At 37.6% G+C, this 19,947-nt stretch overlaps 1 protein-coding gene across 3 annotated transcripts in view; it reads left to right on the top strand.

Moving 5' to 3' along the window:
* The first annotated feature begins 619 nt into the window (after nucleotides 1–619).
* The window catches only part of ROBO1 (roundabout guidance receptor 1), a 737,333-nt gene continuing 718,005 nt past the window's right edge, over nucleotides 620–19,947 (top strand). The window contains exon 1 of one of the 3 annotated variants that reach the window (XM_084506318.1): nucleotides 620–636. The gene's annotated coding sequence lies outside the window, so the exon portion shown is untranslated. Of the gene's footprint in view, nucleotides 637–1,020; nucleotides 1,336–2,147; nucleotides 2,350–19,947 lie in introns of those variants that run through there. The other 2 variants (XM_084506315.1, XM_084506317.1) reach the window with 2 other exon arrangements.

The raw sequence follows: 19,947 nt of genomic DNA, 5'->3' as shown, positions 1-19,947 counted from the left end.
TCTCCTTGACTTCCATTCTTTTGTGTAGGGCAAGAGGATAATGTTTAGATCTTTAACTGTCTTCTGCATTGCAATGTATTGCAGGATTTATTTCCAGATAATCTCTGTACATTATTTAAAAAATCTCATTAAAATGTGTAATGTAAAACCTACAAATGTGCATTATTTTGATATATGCTGTTTATATAATGGATATTATCTGCAAGACAGTCATAGAAATTTAGCTCCATGTGACAATCCTGCATATGCAAGTGCTTACATTGTTTTCAGTTCTCAGTTTTGCTGACCTTTGCCATTATCGTCTCACGCTTACTCTCTGTTTAACAGTCCATACATAAATGCTGTGTCTGTTTGCTGTTCTTTATACTGCCTGAATTTTCAAATCGGAAATCTTTTATTTAGTCCAGTGATTTTTTTTATATCCAAAAAGCAACATAATTTAAATATTGTAAATTAGCTGTCTCTACATTTTTAATAGAGAAAGCTTACCATTATAATTATTTTTTTCCTCTTTTTCCCCTTTAATCAGGAATAAATTGCTTAATTTTTATTTATTTATTTATTTTCCCACATGAGAGCAGATAGATGTTCCTTGGAAAGCCATAACCTGAGAAAGAAAGAAAGAAAGAAGCACAGGTAAGTGAAATTAAATGAATAAATGACCATGGAAGTAAGTACATAATTATTAGGGAACGTGACAGATCATTTCGACAGTGCAGGAAGAAAAAAAAAAAAAAAAGTCGACAAATACCCCCCCCCCAATTATTTATTTAATTATTTAGAGTCTCACAGCAGCCCTCACAATAGCACCGCAAAGGCAGCTAGGAAAGGATAGATCTCACGCCAGCCGTTCAGCTAGTGGCTCTCTCTAGGTTAAACACCGGAGGAAACGAACCCACGAAGCGGGGCTCAACCCCCGTCGCCTCCCCCCAGCCCGTGGCCGCTCGCAGCCGATGAGCTTTGTAGTTTCCCGGCGCCAGAGCAGTAGGACCCAGGGGCCCTCCGCAGCCACCAATAGAGGCTGCTACCGGGATCTATTTGTATGCGATGCCTCCTGCTCCGCGCATTAATAGTAATACAGATAACGGCTCTGAAAGAATGCTCTTCTGGAGAAGGATTTGATTTTCTGGGGTCCTGATACTGGGGAGAAATCCGGTTCCATCCCCCTTTTTGATTTAAAACTCTCCCGAACAGCTTGTCGTCTTCAGTGCTCCCTCTTTCTCTCTCTCCGTATAAATACACCTCCCTGCAGCCCCACTCTGCGTAAGGAAAGTTGGAAAAGGGCAGCCTGAGCGATGGGGCTGCCGCTGCCCTGAGAGCCTGTGGAGCCCGGCGGTGAGTCCCGCGGTGATGGGACTGGATGGGATGTGGACGGGACGGGACGGGATGGGAGGGAATGGTATGGGGGCTTCTCCCCGGGGGCTGCGGGAGGGGCCGGGGCGGGAGATGGCGATGCGGAAGCCCCCAGAACGCGGAGGGAGCGCTCCGACAAGTTTCCCCGCAGGTACCGGTGGCGGGTTGCTTGCCCGCAAAGTTGCCTGTGCTCTGGTACGACAAAGAAGTTTGGCCGCGGAGAACTCGAGGGGTGAGAGGGGACGGACCTGGGGGGCTCCCAACTTGTGCGGGGCGAGGAGAAGCGCCGGCTTTGTTGTCGCCGCGCTGCCCGGGAGCCTTTCCCCTTCCCGGGGGGGGCGATCGGGCGTGGGGATGTGGATGTGAGTGTAGCATGTGATGCACGTCTTTTATTTACCCACCTATGTGTAGGTGCATCGCGAAAATCGGAAAGCGGGAGGGGGCTGCGACACCGCGCCCGGCGGGGGAGGGGGCTCCGCTGGGCGCGCAGCCCGCGGGTGTGCGGCCGCCTCCGCGCACAATGGAGGGCCCCCGGCGAGGGGGGAGGAGGAGGAGGAAGAGGAAGAGGAGGGAGGTCTCCGCTGCAGCTGCTGTTGCTGCAGTGCCGCAGCCCCCCGCCCCGCGGGGCAGCGCCCCCGGGCAGGGAGCTCGGGGGGTCGCAGGTGCCGCCCTTGGCCCAGGCACAACGCGGGCGGAAGGCGGGGGCACGCAGAGCGCAGCCGGAGGGGGGAATTGGGGTGCCAGAGGGGAGCATTGGGGTGCCAGACGGTTCATCTCGAACGTGATCAGCGCTCTGACTTATTCCATGTGTTTGTAGATGATTTTTTTTTTTTTAATTTTCTCTCTCCGTGTTCACTGGGGTGCGTTAAGGTTAATTAATGAGCGATGATGCCAAAATTAATTTAAACGAGGTGAAGTTGTTCTTAATTTTAATTTCACTTGCTGGTGTTTTGCATCTGAGTTACAAAAAGGAAATCGTTAAAGCTGCTGGTTATTGTGAGTATGCTGAAGAACTTTGTGTCGGGCACTGGGGGGGATGGATGTTCTACGACATGAACATGCCATGTTTCACAGGCATGTGAGCAGAAGGAATACTTTTCTAATCTTTGACCATTGTCCCATAGGTGCATGTAGAGGCTCAAATAACAGGCATTTGAGCAGGCTTTTAAGAAGGTTTCTTATTAAACTCTTCACATGCTTTAATACAAGGTGAAGCCTATGTTGTATGCAGTTTGTAGGCAAAACGGGAATGTCTTGTTATATTATAAAACAAGGGTAATCTCAAAACGTCATGTCTGACTCTTTTTTTTTTTTTTTGGTGTGCTTTTTTTTTCCTATATTTATTTTATATTTGTCCACCTACGTGTTTTCTACTTACATTTTAAGCTGATGTAAATTCTAGTGGCATCACACTGGTGTAAACTGGCTATAAAAGTTGGAAGACCTTGTATGTGGTGATTAGAGACAAGGAAAGAAGGCAGATAGCTAATAAATTATTGTAGTGCTTCTCAGACTCACTTTCACTGCTTCATTCATCTTCAGAAACAACCCTCCTGCAAATGCTGCTGGACTTCCACAAATTGTTTGGTAGTTGTGTCCAAGCCCCTGCAATAGTGGACTCTTACAAGCAGTTCTGGTACCATGACTGATACTTGATCTGAAACTGCACTGATTTCCATAAGAATTCTCTTTTAACAAAACAAAGGATACTATTTTGACAGTGTGGAACAGCTTGGTTGCTGTTGATTGACTTTTTAGTCAGTGAGAGGAAATCTCAATCCTTACCTCTTGCTTCTATCAGTAATACTGAATCCTCACCAGTTGAATATCAGGCAAATGAGGAAGAATCAACCAGCTCTGTATTGAGGTACCTGCAGGTGTCTTCACTATAGCATAAACAAGCAGTTCATTAGACATAGTCTCCTTTTAAAAGGAACAAAATTCTTAACAGAAAGCTATTTGGGTTATGTAGGTTTTTTGTTGGTATTTATTTTATTTCTGTGCTTTATTTTGGTTTCATGGACTTCTCTTGTGTTGCCACAGGAAAAAAAATATGTTAAAAACTTTGATATTGTGCAGATGAACAAATGCTGTATAGTTTCCTTATCTGGTAAAGTATTAAATGAAACTGAGAAGTCTGAGTTCTGTGACTTGATTATTGTGGTGTATGGCTGTATACATTTAGCAGACTTGCATTGTTCAACAGGTAAGTGTGAAAAAGGAGGGTCAGGGTGGGAAAAAGGAGTGAGTGGGAAAAGTAAGGGATTTATGTTATCTTGATCTTATATGTAAGAGGAGTTCCAGGGGCTGTGATCTTTCTGGGGTGGATTCAGCTGTCAAGACAAAAGTGAAAATGACAGGGTAATTGATTTTGTTTGTCCAAATTACAAACTTGCTCTTGTAATTGTGTTCTCTGTCCTAAGAGACATCTAATAATCTCATGTTGCTTAGTATCTCATCTATACTCCCAGGTAGCAGGTAACAGAAGTTACATGTAATGCATTAATCCTACAAACCTGTTATTGTAAAGACAGGAGATGCTAAATGATGTGGACGTTTTATTTTCTCCACCTGTGTGTCTATTCTAGATAGCCTCTTCTGTGTCTTCAAATGTAGAAAGAAATACAAGTTATCCCACTTTTTTCTTTTTAAAACATAGCATATGTCCTTGTTAATTTCCTATGTACATGCTTGTTAAGGTACAAGATCAGGAATTTCAAACTTATTTTCCTCAAGAGATAAACTAGAATCACTGTAGATCAAGACTAAAGTTTCTTTGTAACAACATTTGTGAACACTTTACATTATTTTTACAAGTATTAGTCAAGACTTAGGAAATTACAGGTTCAGTGCTTGGTTCTAGGTTCAAGGAGGAGTTTGTGGTCTAATGGTTTTTGCACATTTTCCTGTGTTCCCTAATGTCTAATTCAACCAATTGGAGTGGATTTGCACAGATTTACTTGCATCGTAGGGAAAATGGCTTCCTCAAGAAAAATTTAGCCAATTTCAAGGGTCATCAAGGTGATAAATTACACAGTAGAAATATGAAGAGAAACAGTGTGTTCTCCCAAGCAATTCTAATATTCAAGAAAATAAATAAAAGGAATGAAACTGAAAAGGCCTTTAAAGAACTGTAAGGCAAGCATAAATACCTTGAACACATAAGTTAAACATATATCAATACAGAGTACTCATATAATTCTAATCCAGCATAGTGAGGGACATAATGAAATAATATAAGGGATAATATTTTATGTAATCTAAAAGAGATTTAACAAATATCTTGTGTTTCACCTGTAATATTCTACCTGTCTAAACTGCTCAGTCCATAAATCTTTCATTCTCTATCCATCTTCTAATCATCAGCCCCATCAGTTCTCTCTCAGCACCACCAATTTATAGCCTGCCAAACACATCAATCCTTTCCCTCAATTAATTCTATTTTCCAGACTTCTCCAGTCATTAATCTGTCCTTGTCCATTTTAAGGTCCACATGTGAGCCTTCCTGCTCTCTATCCTGGTTAGCTCAGCGTAATTTTCCATAAGGGAAACGTTGTTTGTTTCCAGTCCTGTATCACGTATTTCAACAATTTTTTGGTCTGTACTCCAGGCCTGCCATTTCATGAGAACTTTACATATTTTCATATTTTATTTCCCTGGGTATCTTTTAGCTTTCTCCTCTGTCAGTAGTGAGCCCATTGAGTAGATTTGTGCTTTTTTCCCTATTCAACTCATCTGTTGCTCCTCAGGGTCCCTCTAAATTGATCATTGCACCAACAGTGTGGCAGAGTTGTCAGGAAACATCAACAGGACTTGGTAGCTTCCTGGTTGCCTCCAACCTCAAGGAGATGTTGCTAATCCTGATCCAATTTCTCTGTATTACGGCTGGTTTCAGACTAATACTATGTGATTCTAATGTTCAAATTCAGCCTAAAGAGTAGCATTCAGAGTCCAGAAGGTCTTCAGCTGAGTGTTTGAGTTCCTGGGACATAGGCTTTCCTTAAGTGCTCTTTCGGCTCCAAGCATTTCCCAGTTCTCCTTGTAGCCTGGCATAGCAGGGATAGAAGATGCCATTTGCTCATTTTCTTTGAAGTTTCCTTGAACCTTTACATAGGATAGTTTAAGTTAGTGCTGATGAGGGCTCTTTACTGAGAAGATAAGAGCCATGAGACCTGAACATCTGGCAAAATTGTATCTGGAAGTTAGGTCCCTTATTGCATGAAGCAGTTCCTGAGCAATTCTTTATCCTCAGTGTTTTGAAGTATACTAGCTGCCATGATTTGTTTTACAGTTCATGCTGCCTGGATCTTCAGCCTATTCACCACACAGGATTTTCTTCCTTCCAAGGAGCAGCAATGAGTTTTTAAAGTCTTTTCATCTTGTTTCTGTATTGCAGTGGTGTTGATCTCAGTTTCCTACTCGAGGAAATTCTGCTCTGTCCCCATCTTTCATGGAGGCTGAACAAAGCAACTCCTCAAATTGGAATTGGAATATTGATCTTTCTATTTTGCTTTCTTGAATGTAGGATAAATGATTCTGGATAATTTTCCTTGTATGGTACAAATTTGCATCACAGAGCCTTGGCTTGGGGGAAGAAACTGTTGGGAAAAGGGAAGGCCTGAAGAGTGAACTTGAAGTGTGTATCTTTGTTACTGACCATAAGATAAGTCTGTTCCACTCCTAAAAATAGCACAAAGAAGAATTTAACCAATCTGTTAAACTAAGGTTCAGTTGCCAGCAACAGTGATTCTTCACAGTACTAAGTTTGCTACAGTGATAAATATATATTCAAAAAGTCATATTTTGGTTTGTCATCTAATATATCACACTTCAGATACTTCTAGTATTTTAATGGGGCTACCTGACCTTGGGCATGATAGTCAATTAAATATTTGGTGTTTTTTGTTGTTGTTGTTGATGGTGTTGTCCTAGCTCTTTTCTTTAAGAGGAAACTTTAGAAAGGTAATGGAAAAAACATTGTTAATGACCATACCTGCACTACGCTGCCATAATCACACCTTTTATTTTCCTGCCAGTAATTCCTATAAAATCCAAGACTAAAGTATCTTCATTTAGATTTCCACACTAAAAAGTGTTAGAAAGCTTCAGAAAAACTGAGTATGGAATTTCGGGATCCTCCAAGACAACATACATCCTGGAAAAGATCATCCCACTATAGAACATCACTGCTTGTGATGTTCACTGCTGTCCATGAAGACTATGGAAATGTAAACAAATAGCAGTTTGTAACTTGCTATTACTCCAAGAACACTAAGACTTTAAAGCAGGATTTTACTATAAACAGACGCACAATGCAGTAGTAAATTCATTTTGATTTCCTTATAAAACTCTCATAATTTTCTAAACAGACTTCTATTTAACTGCAAGTCTTGTATACACAACTTATTATCTGAAAGTTAAATGCTTTTATTTCACTCTCATTTATCATCAGTAGTAGCTGTGACTTGGATAAATTCTTCTGCAAATTTATGCCTCAAATCCACCCCAATTGTGTCAAGAATTTTATTAGTGATAAATGCGCTTAAGGATATGACTTGACTTTTTGAACCCACAATTGAGTTTTCATAGTTGATGACTAGAAAAAAAAAATCTGCTTTAAAAATATAACAGGAAAACTAAACAAATTGTCTGCAGACAGAGCTGCAGAGACATCTAACTGAAATATTTGAATAAAATAAAGACAAATTCACTCCCCAAATAAGTGTCTCGTGTAGCTAAGTACTTCTGGATAATAGTACTTAATATTTTAAAAATGAATGAAAAAGTTGCTATTGGAAACATTGCATACACAATGTCTAAAGAAAAGTCACTCTTTCTTATAACATGGTGTTGAAAACAAGCCTGACCACCTGCAGCATTGAAATGAAGCCTTGAAAATAACTGTTTCCAATAATTTATTTTAGATTGCGTGTGCTTTATATGGAAGAAAACAAGGCACACTTTTGAATATTACGTAGTGTGAAGAGATAGGAGTGTTTCCTCTGAGTATAATAGATAAATGAGAGAATGGAAGTATGGCAGTAGGAATCACAGGGCCCATATATGTTTCGTCTTACACGGAGACTTGAAACTGCAAGATAAAGTTATCTTTGCTGAAAATGTTTTGGAGTAACTCACAGCTGTGACATTTACTGATGTACATTACAGGAAACGGTCATGGTAAGGCGACAATCAGTATATATTTAAGTAACAACAATGAATAGATGACAAGAAAAAACAAGTTTTACTTGGGGATGTTCTCTACTAAGGAATTTATTTATTTATTTATTTTCTGAGTTTAACAGGTATGTGCTGTCAATATGTGGAACAAGTGGTATTTCTGTATCTTGAAGTTGAAAAAGTTTTTAAAAAAACAAAAACACTTTAGTCAAATTCACAGAGTTCTGCCTTTAACATTTTAACATAAAAGAAACTTTTTTTTCATTTTGAATGGGCACGTAAGATATAGGGAACAGAGTACATGTATAGCTGTGGGACATGTTTTGAGATAGTGGTATTTTTTTAATCTTAAAATTTCTGGTAATAAATAACAAAACAAAATAAATGAAACAGTTAAGAGAAGGATGGACATCTTCATATTGTGACATACTTAAACACCGTGTACTTTTAGTCTTACTTGTTGGGGAGAATATTCCATCACTAACTTATATAATTAAAATATTTTAGATGGTGTATGCATGTAAATTGGCAATGTGTGATTTCATGTTTATTAACTTCTCACGTTATGTTCTTCTTGCAATGATGCACATTATGAGCATCTATCCTGAATGTGAACTCTCTCCAATGAGTAAAAATCCTCTCAAAATCTTTAGCAGGAGTAGGTTGATGTCTGAATGATTTGCTCTGGGGCCTGTAGCTCTTCTATCTATTACTATTCCTTAACGTCATGTGTGAGAGATCCAATGTGCAGCTGCACAATAATCCATTCACGTTAACTGTGTAGTTCATTTTGGTATTTCTGTAGAGCTTTTAATTTAAAAATTTCTAATTTACTGCAACATTATTTTCAGGAATGGTTATCCTAAATCTGCTACAGTAGGTTAATATTGCCATTACAGTAAATTTCTTATTTATTACCTGAAGTCACATATTTGTATTTGTATTTCAAAAGCGTCTCCTAGAGTCTTGTTCAACTGTAGAATCTAAGTAGCTCCTAATGTTTTCCCTGGTGAAATATTTTAGCAGTCTTCCCAGCATTACTTTAGGACAGGTCATAATGGTATTTGTTGGGTATGTGTTTCATTCAATAAATAAGTTTAAGTACAAAGACAATAATTGTTTTGTAACCATTGCCATGGATGCCATGGCAATGAAATTGATTCATTTTATGAAACTAGTAGCAATAAGCAGAACTTTAAAAGATTAAACCATAAGAAGCTGATCTTGATCTTACTATGTTAAGGTACGCTGAATGTTGCAAAACAAAATACATCAATTTTAGTGTATTACTTTTCAGAAGATTAGGTAGTTTGTAATCTGCTCTTGCTCAAGTACCCTGCTTGCCCTGCATCACCCAGCTCTGCCTTAATGAGAACGCAAGTTCTGTGCTAATCTACAGAGATCAAAAGAGGCAGTGGATTTAACCTTTCATTGATCCAGAAGGAGCCCACCCACAGGTGAGATGGTATTACTCAGAATATTTTCTCCAGCAACAAGAACCAAGTTTGGATCCTACAACATTTATGCTTGTTTGCTTATCACAGATCAAAAGTTTTAAAAGGGGAATTGGTGTACTGTTGCAATAATGAAATAATCCATATTTCTTTTCACTGACCTCTGTGTGACTGTACAGCACATTTCTAATCACAAGCTACATGCAACTTCTTATCCTGATGTGCGGATTAACCTACAGTAAAACTAACCACTAAGTATTTCATATAGTTTGGTACAGAAATTACTGCCCTGTTATGCAAAGATGATTGTGGATGACTAAAATCCCTTCTGGTCTTATTCTGACTATAGTGTAATGTAGGAGAGTGGTTCAAACCTTCACACATCTCTGGCAAGGCAGGAAGATTTCAGCTGACTTCAGTTATACAGATTTTCATTGATTCTTGGCTGAGCTACAGTAGTGAGATGTGTGAAAGTGTTCAGAAAATGCTGGCCAGTGTAAAAATCATGCAGTACATTTCCTCCTGGGGCTACCATGAGAATATTGACTCTGCTCTTTGCATCCCATTTTGAGTTCAAGACTTGTGCCTTAATATCCAAGCTCTATTCCATCAGGCAGAGATATTTTACACATGCTAGAATGAAAGTAGAGTCTCTGTAAGAGAGAACTTTCTAAGGGTATATGCCAAAGCATTACAGAACTGATTGCCTAAAGAATTAGGAACCAACATTTAACTCATCTTCCTTTCTGAACATGGTACTTCTCTGTTGTGGTCTTGTGTAGGTTGATTGCACAGAATAAAGTATTTGTGTGTTTATTTTAAATACTGTGTCTCAGTCATCACAGAGAAGATTCACACGTATGATAGCTGTTAGTCCAACCCAGATAGAAGGTAGAAATGTGCTACTGTGCTTAGCAGAGTATAAAAGTCACTTGTGTGGCAAGTGGCAGAGACCCCTGAAGGGGGAATTGTACATTGGTCTTCACATCAGTCTGTCTGCTGTTTTAGAGGTGAGGAGGAGAGGAATGCATGTGGGGTTCCAGATCTTTCATAAACATACTCATTTTCTGGTACAGCTATTCTCTGGCAGGTGAGATGAATATCTTGGACTGAAGCCAAGTTTCCTTCATCCTTGCTTGTCTGCATGAGATACAGCTGTTCCAGAGAGTCTGTTTCCTCTACATTAACTGTGGGACTTGTCCCAATCAAAGTTGCAAAAATAGTTTTGTTAATGAATGATCTCTTCATTACAATGAGTTGCCATACAGTTACACGTAAGTGCATGTATAGCAACTCTGACACAGGAGCTTCGTAGGCCAAGAGTTTTCTTGGGAAAAATGGATCCTCTGCAATCTCAAGGTCTGTTCTGTCTCAAATATATTTTTTGGAAAAATACTGGAATTAGAAATGCTAATATCCTTGTAATTTATAAGGTATTCATAAACTATAAGCTCTTATATATATATATATTTTTTTTTTTTTTTCAGAATAAGATAGTATCTTGCTCTCATACCTTAACAATATGAGAGAACAAATGAAAAATGATCTGTGTGAAGGTCTTTATGAGAGAAGAAATAAGCTGCAAATTGATGCTTTGTTCCAGATAGATTTCTCAATCATGCTGTCCTTTGACATTGGGATAAAACTAGATATTACATGAAAGACAGAATTTATAATTAAAAATACAACTCAGTTCTAGTTTAAAAAAAAAAAGTCATAAAATTCTTCTTTCCTAATAATGTATGCAGAAATAAAATGGCCCTTGGGTGAGATTTCTTTTCTTCTCTTTTTTTTTTTTTTGGCTCTGTTACAGGTCAGAAAATTTTGTTGTTGCTGTTATAAAGCATTTCTGCATAAATGGACCTTCATGCTCCAGTTTTGCTCTTTCATCTCTTTGTGTCAAAAGGCCATACTTTACCCAGGAATTAGGCAGTTGTAGGTGGCACTACTAGAACATTTGCTGGAAATTCAGTTACTGAGCCTGCTCCTCCCTCTAGTGGAATTGATACTGTTCCTGTGAGTAATTCTATAGAAAAATAATGGAAACACAAACTTGGAAATGTATGTTTTTTCTTATCTGTAATTCTAAAAATGACTCAGAAAACTGAATAGATAATGATTTACCTGCCTATAGAGGTAGGTAATCTATTTTAAATGTCTCTCCGTCTTCATCACCCACAGGATAGACCTGTTGTTGAACTGCAGGACTAAGGTTATGCTGTGCTTTGCTTTTGAGAGTCCTCAGAACTCAGGGAATATTCTGGGTGTGTGACAGCAAATTCTATATCTTTTTTTAATTGTTTTGTACTAATCACCAAAGGTAAAATGATTGTAGTTCAGAGTGTTGTTCAGAAGAGCATACAAATACTGTTCAGTATGCTCTGTTGCAGATTGTATTTGTTTGTCTTTAGTAGTACTAATAATAATAAAGCAAAAGCAAACAAACAAAACTTCATGCTATTGAAATGGAGCTAGTGATGACTCTTCAGGAGAAAATGCTGTGTTATACAAAAATATCTAAAACCAACTCAGGATATGAAGTATCAAAAATCACATTAATTGAAAAATTATACATGTAATTCACAGAATCACACAGAATTTTCTAGGTTGGAGGAGACCTCAAGGTCATCGAGTCCAACCTCTGACCTAACGCTAACAGTCCCCACTAAACCATTTCCCTAAGCTCTACATCTAAACGTCTTTTAAAGACCTCCAGGGATGGTGACTCCACCACTTCCCTGGGCAGCCTGTTCCAGTGCCTCACAACCCTTTCAGTGAAGAAGTTCTTCCTAACATCTAACCTAAAACTCCCCTGGCTCAACTTAAGCCCATTCCCCCTCGTCCTGTCACCAGGCACGTGGGAGAACAGGCCAACCCCCACCTCACTACAGCCTCCCTTGAGGTACCTAAAAAGAGCGATAAGGTCACCCCTGAGCCTCCTCTTCTCCAGGCTGAACAAGCCCAGCTCCCTCAGCCGCTCCTCGTAGGACTTGTTCTCCAGGCCCCTCACCAGCTTCGTCGCCCTTCTCTGCACCCGCTCAAGCACCTCGATGTCCTTCTTGTAGCGAGGGGCCCAAAACTGAACACAGTACTCGAGGTGCGGCCTCACCAGAGCTGAGTACAGGGGGACGATCACCTCCCTAGCCCTGCTGGTCACACCGTTCCTGATACAAGCCAGGATGCCGTTGGCCTTCTTGGCCACCTGAGCACACTGCTGGCTCATATTCAGCCGACTATCCACCATCACTCCCAGGTCCTTCTCTGCCTGGCAGCTCTCCAACCATTCCTCTCCCAGCCTGTAACTCTGCTTGGGGTTATTGCGCCCCAGGCGCAGGACCCGGCACTTGGCCTTGTTGAACTTCATGCAGTTGACAAATTGAAGTGTAGTATTTGTTTCCTTAGCAATAGGCCATTGATGAAGAATAATGGAGGCTTACTATGAGAAGGGAGATTACACATCTGTCATGGGTTCATGTTTAACATGTGATATGTATGTTAAAAAAAAAAAGCTAGGTATATACTTCCATTATTATCCATCGGCAACTTTCAGTGGTTTCCATGAAAATTGTATGAAGAATACATAAACAATTTGGAAAGGTAATATGAAAGCTTATTATTTGCCTGGTTCAGTAATGGCTGGAAAGCACTTGTTTGTGACACTGAAGTCTTTTCCTTCCACCTCCATTACTAGTAACAGTCCAGTCCATATTTATTTATTGTAGGTAAATAGGAATATATTCACTAGAAAGATACCACACAGAGCAGAAAGGATCTAGATCAACAGCAATAATACAAATGTGATAAAAACTTGGAATTCTTGGAATTTTCCAGAACTTTGCTCCTGTCTTTAAAGTCTATTGTGAGCTTTTGAACTGCAAAATGCTAAGGAATTAATGCAGTAAGAAAATAAGGATAATAAATAAGAAAGATACTGTACAGTGTTTTGTGAGTGTTTTCATAAGTATGTTTTTCTTTAAGTGGTATATGATTTATGGAGTATGCCTGTGAATTGTACCTCCCACCAGTAGCTTCTCCACATAGAGAAAGAACAGCTTATTGCAGCTGTCAGCTAATGAAATGACTCCTGCAGTTCAAGTAGTTGCAGCTTTGGGCTGAAAACTGTGGTTCTGACGTTTTTGGCAGCTTATTGCAGTGTCCTGTGGTAGAGGGTTGTAGGCTTTTTTTGTCATGATATACAACTACTGCAGTAAGCAAAGAACACGAAGACTGGAATATCAGAAATCATTTTATACTTTAATCTGCTGTTAATTTTTTTTGCTGAGAAGCAGAAAGTCTGCCAAATTTTGTGCAACACATGATCTTAGAGGTCAGTGTAGTTTCAGCATGTATGATTAGTTTCCTAAAATGTCAGGCTTTAAAAAAACCTGAGAGCTGAGATTGTATTTACAGAGGGTAATCACAAATCCGTGTTGGAGCCACCCTACAGCTGTATGGGCATAGGAAGAAATATCTTCCATGTCATATTGGTACTTTTATCTGTGAGGCCTTTAGGTTAGGATTATGGCATCTTGAATGTGTGCTGCATGTAGATTTCTTGAAAATTAGTAAGTCCTAGTATCATACAAATGAATGGATAAAGTAGTTGGAAATAGTCTAATTCATCACTGCAATATTTATGGCTGTGCATGTAACTCGAAAATAGATTGTTGCAATGCTAGCATTTATACCTGGTTTCTCTGAGTGTAAATGCACCTACAGACCTTTTATTACAGTCTAACTGGAGGGCTGGTGACTAATCTCAGCATGGTTGAGCAGCAAATGTTGGAGGATAATTGGATCTGCAGGCTAAGATAGTATGAATGTGGAAGGTCTGGTAGAGAAGATTGATAGGCAGTTATTTTACATTGTGTTTGAAATCTGCTTTTTGTTTTTAATTTTATGTGGAAGATAACTTACTTTAAAAGTTAAAAATTGTATGTTTTCATTCAAATGAAAGATTGAGGTTAATAATCCCTAAATAATGTCTTTGTAGTCATAAACTGGTAAACAGGACATTCTGAGAAGTTTATTCAATAAAGCTTATCAACCTTTAATAAAGTGTGAACCCAGTATAGAACAGTTTAAAAGTGAATCCTTAAATGTGAACTTCACACATTGGGCTGAGGATATTCACTTATTTTATGTCCTACAGAAAAAGCATACTTCTTTGTTGTTCTATTTTTTTCTTCCCAAGTGAGAATTCAATACACTACTTTATAATGCTGCTAGTGGAGTTTTTTTAGCAAGGGTGGCTTGAACAAGTGCTGCTGCAGTAAGTCTTTAATAATATTATCTCCTAGTCCTCTGTCTGTCCATTCTGTCTCTTTTTGATAAGAAATCTGTTCTTTCATTGTTGTTTCTTAAGACACTTAACTGTTCAGAGTAGGATGCAGTTTGCTTGCTTCTTTGCAAAAATATCTTAATGAAAACAAATTCAATAAAACCATAGTAGTTGAGATAAAACATGTCTGAGAGAAGGGCAACAATCCCTGTGACTGTCAGTCACAGCATTGCATCCTTATGACTGTCAGTCTCACAGTTATTCCTGTTAGGTTTCACAGTGGGGTTGCCCAATGTACAAGGGGTCTAATAGCTTCTAATTAGAATAATTTGACATTGTCTTCTTCTCAAAGAGAGGGGGGAAAAAAAAGCCTGCCTGATTATAATGATAGTCCTTCTCTGTTTATAGCTGATCTTAGAATCTGCTGTCCAACTATACAGTTAAATTTGCTAAGAGTTTGAGGTCTCAAAGATACCTTACATTCCTACAAGTAGCAGATGAGAAGAGAGACTCAAATTAATGAGCATGTAAATAAAATAGCTATCTGTTCTTTTTGTTTTGTTGAATGACTGAACAGGATACGCTTGTTGGTTGGCTAATGAGTAGTGAGCTGCTCCAGAAGAGTCCTAGCTTCTTGCCTAGTTTGTCCCTCTAAGTGACTTTGGTATGTGCTGGCAGAAGATCTGGAGATGTGGAGTTCACCAAATGATGTGCACAATTTTCCACTGTGACTGGAAGGAGGGAGAATGAATTATGATTGGTTATGATTATGATATGGTTATGATATAATTAAGATATAATTATGATTTTGACAGAAGGAATTTTGAGAGAAGGAATTTTTGGAGAAGGAATTTAGGTTTTGAATCTGTAGGAAGGGAGGCTTTGCAGAACAAGTGATTCACTGTAGTCATCCCAGGTTTGCCCTCTTACATTTCGCATCAGAAGCTTAACTGCACAATTTTTAAAGGAGAAAGAAAAGAAGGAGAGTAGTGCCTATGAGTAGTAGTTCCTGAAAACGCCAGAACATTCCCTAGATTTACTATGAAACCAATCCATAAAAATCTTTGCTCTGCATTTTGGAAATGCAGCTATTAAATTCCTCTATTCCAGTCAAAGAAGATATACAAAACAATTCTACTTCAGAAGTTGATCAAATATGTGGGACTGAATAAAATATGAAGTATTTAGCCTTTGTCACTACAAGGAAGGAGAACTAGAATGTCTTTAGCTGTTATCATTCACTGTTAATGTCTTAAATGAGTAGTGCAAAATGCTTAAAGGTGATTTTTCATTTTAATAGACATATTTAATATCTGGCTATGAATCCTGCTATGTAACTGCAAATAAATGGTGGAAACTTTGAGCAGTCTGATGCAGAATATCATATTTCTTTTGCCAGCTATCAAATCTTTTCTTTTACCAGTGTTCTAAGGAAAATAATAATGGATAATTAAAATTTGGAGCAGAAGTATAGACTTATACTTTTAAAATTAAGATCCATACATTTCAATTCTACCTTGTGACTGAAAATTTCAATATTGTTCCTTCCTGGCTTCAAACTGAAATGCTCCAACTGCTTCAAAGTAATGAAATTTCTTAATTCTTTTTCACAGCTAACAATGACAGAAAGAAAACAAACTTCAGCCTCTTCCTTTGGCCTAATCGCTGTTGCAGATATCTGGGATTTAGTCCTTTTATTCAGTCTTCCATATTACATAATATTTGGCACCTCCCACTTTATCCTTTCCAGGAATTGAAATAACCTTTGGATGGAGAATTTCTGTTGGGAGGGAACAAAAAAAAAAACAAAACACACATAGTTCCATACTGCTATACAGCATGGCCATTGAAATGGACCTAAGCAAGTTTGATAGCATTGCTCAGTATTTCACAAATACTCTCCACCACATTAGAAATGAAGAGATAATTCAAAGGCCTCTATTAAATTTACTAGATTACACAGAAAATTGGCTTTCTGGTTAGATGTAAATTGCTATTTTGCTTTCAAGCTTGTGAAGCAACAGCACCACCATTAACACATCCCTGCTGTATGTACTTAGTAGTCACCTGTACTACCAAGCTTTACTAAAAGTAACATCTGCATGCTTCAGACTAACTGAAAGATAGTAGATGGTTTTAAGTATCTTTTTCTAAGAATAAAAATTAAGACTGCATTAAAAAAATCACATTTAACTCATGTTTTAGAACTAAATAAAGCAAGTATCTGGAGAAAAACACATGTACATAAAAATCATAAGTAGATGGTTCAGTTCACTTGCAAGCAGAATATATCAGTGTGGGAAAATCTGCCACATATGGGCAGTCTCATAATAAGCATCCTGTCCAGTAATTAGTATCTGCAAGTTTGTCTTTTTTTTTTTTTTTTTTTTTTTGTATAGCATCTTTTATGTCCCACCCATGCTGCCAAAAAATGGGGAAAACACTGCTACAAAGTCAGCTTCTTATAATCACACCTGACAGAAACCTATAGAACTAGGTGGTTTTAATGAACCTATGCCAAAGGACAGCACCTGCAGATCCAGCTCTTTTTCTGGAGTTTGAATTTAGCGCTCCTATGAGAAGTTTAACAGAGAAGGAAAATTAAAACATACCAGTGTGAACAGTTATGCAGAAGAAATGTATGCTTCTGCAAATGCAATAGGAAGTGTTTGAGAGAAGGTAAACTTTTAGACTTCATTCATTTTGGGATGAATTTTGAGAAAACTCAATGTCACCAAAAACATAATGATAGTGTATAGCATCATGTTTACTGTGATTTAAATGACCATTGCTTGTACAAAGCAGTCATGAATAAGTGCTTTGATTTCCATTAATATCTCTGGGAATAGAATATGGGTAAGGATTACCAATTTTCATTAAAGGAAGGTGATGATTGTATTTGTCCATGTCTGAAGAAATGGGTCTATTGTTTTTAGGAGCTGTGGTCTTGAGAACTGATTGTTGGAACTCACAGAAATAATTATAGTAAATAAGATTGTAGGTAATGAAGATGCAGAAGCTTTCTGGTAGCTGTAAGGAAAAAAAAAAAAAGATAAAAACTAAAGTGGTGCACTAGTCAGCACTCAGCAGTCAGCACTAGTTATATGGAATGAATATAATGAGTAAATTTAATGCTAAAAATCCAAAAGAGCAGTACCAACTCTATATATGCTTCTTAGTGACTGAAATTTTTACCTTTGGGAATATTTTTAATGCTAGCATACTGTAAATGGGGAAAAAAAATGACTGCAAATCTTTATTAAAATAAAACATTGATTTCAATATGGCAAAATGACAAACATTGTGGCAGGAAAAAAACATATTTTATAATTTATCAGTTGTAAGAAGTCACTCCCATTATATGCAAGTTAACAGCTGCTAATCAGAATACTGGGGTTTACATGGGAGGTGTTGGAAGACATGATAGTTCTTAAAATTAGTTCTGAAAAAACAGAAAATAAATAATCCTATTGTCTGTATTGACAGAAATGAAAAATCCTAGACTAAATTATTCTCATTTTCCAATTTTAAAATGAGTAAGTGTGGCAGTCGATTACTTCTTTTGCATTCCCCCCTGTTGTACCACTAGCTTTATTGATTGGTTTCAATTAATGTATGCCAACAAGTAAATTAACGTAGCACCTGAGGCAGAATTCTCTGGTGGTTTGCGTACACTGACTTCTTACTGTTCTTGCTGTTTTAACTCCTACTGAGCATATTGCTGGAAGCTACAATATTTTTCAGTCTGGACACAGACATTACCCATGGCTCTAATGACAGGTCATTTACAGCGAACCCATGTTTCACTGCAGAGATGTCTCTTTAAGTGACATCTTATCAATGGCAATTCAATTAGTCAACCTTAAGACTTTGAGATATATCTCACACTGTGTCACACAACACTCTCTGATTTGCATTTTAAATGTTAGCTTTTGTCATTGCTATGCTTCTTTGGTATACATTACAAATGCATTTTCATTCCAATTCTTCATTCAAAACTCCATGGAAAACATTTTCTGCATTAAAATTAAAATTTCTGCATTAACTGCCTTCATTTCCAACAATGCTGTCAGCTGAAAAGACTTGTGGACTTGTACTATGGACAAGAGTTTTCTTCAGTGCTGGTGCTTACCTTATCACCATATCCCACATATAATTACCTTATCAGCATCAGATGATTCTGAGCACAAATATCTAAAATATTCAGCTACTGCAATCTAAATGGGATATGTATGTAAATACTATTGTGATGGACACAATCTGCATAAACAGACAAAAAATAGCATTTTTATTTTATTTTATTAATTTATTTTATTTAACATACTAGAGTAGAAGAGAATTATAAACCATAATTTTTCTGGGATACTTATACAATGAAGACATCCTAACAAGACATGGTCTCACTCTGCATTGGCCAACTGAACTCCTTAGGGATAAACTATGTTGCTTTTAAAAAAATAAAAATAAAAAAAATGGTTCCATGCTGTAGACTGAGGGTATAAGTCATTTCATGGAGTGTGTATGACAGCACTGTGCAACTACATCATTCATCAATGCATGGTACTATATGTACTGAACATGCACTATTCACTATACATCAATATAAAATAGAGAAGATGGTGACCAAATGTAAGGATATGCTCACCAGTTGTGCTGTGTAAAACCCTGAGCAACAATGCATGCTTATGAATATAATACCTATTAGTAAGTGCTATAGATGCATAAAGGAATCTGTACTTTGGGGAATAAACAATAAACTTGTGTTTAAAACATAAAAATGAAAAAAAAACAACACCTTGAAATATCTATTGGAGCAGAGGATCTTCTAAACTCATCTAAACTAATTTCATCTCCCTGCGTCCTGCCACACTCTACTCTAGTAAGTGTGAATGGGTAAATAGACCAGCTCTGTGTTTGGTTTTATTTTTTAATCCTTATATCTGAAATATATATATATATTACTCAGTCTTTTCAGTCACATTAAAATGTTTTGTGCATAATTCCTTATTTTAAAAACAGTATTTTCAAATGTTCATCTTTGAAATTGTCCTTGTGGCATCAAAGAATCATGATTTAAAGCAAAGTTTGCTGGTGCTGTTGAGAAATAGAACACATGATATTTACATGGCAAGAGTATTGCCAAGGCAAATCAGCTGGTGTGTTTGGCAAGGTTATAAACCAAATGTACACAGTGCTTCTCTTACAAGATATGGGTGGTATTACAGAACATGAACTTGCTTAATGTGCAACTTTTTTTTTTTTTTTTTTTTTTTTTTTACTAGAATGCGCAACAGTGGATTCAGAATTCCATGCTAATAGACAATTTCAACTAGTTTCAAATTATTGGATTAGTATTCTGAGATCAAATTTTAATGAAGGAAAAAAAAAAAAGTATGCTAAAGCTCATTAAAAGATTAAAAAAATCAATTAGCCTGAAGTTTAAAAAAAAAAAAAAAAGTGGGCAAATTAATCCTGATAGAGCTATATTGGCTTGTAAACAAAGAAAATGAACTCATGAAGAAAATAGATAAATGACATTCAGCATTTTGTGCTAGAACTGCTTTTTTGTTAGTAATACATGTGTATTAATGTGCATATGTGAGTAGGCTAAGATACGTGTAAGTATTTTCAAGATGCATCTTTGTTAGCTTGTTAGTTTGAATCAAGAGGATGCTTTTG

The sequence above is a fragment of the Aythya ferina genome (genome assembly GCF_964211825.1).
Source record: "Aythya ferina genome assembly, chromosome: 1".
Taxonomy (NCBI): Eukaryota; Metazoa; Chordata; class Aves; order Anseriformes; family Anatidae; genus Aythya; species Aythya ferina.
This window is presented reverse-complemented; position numbering and strand designations above follow the sequence as displayed.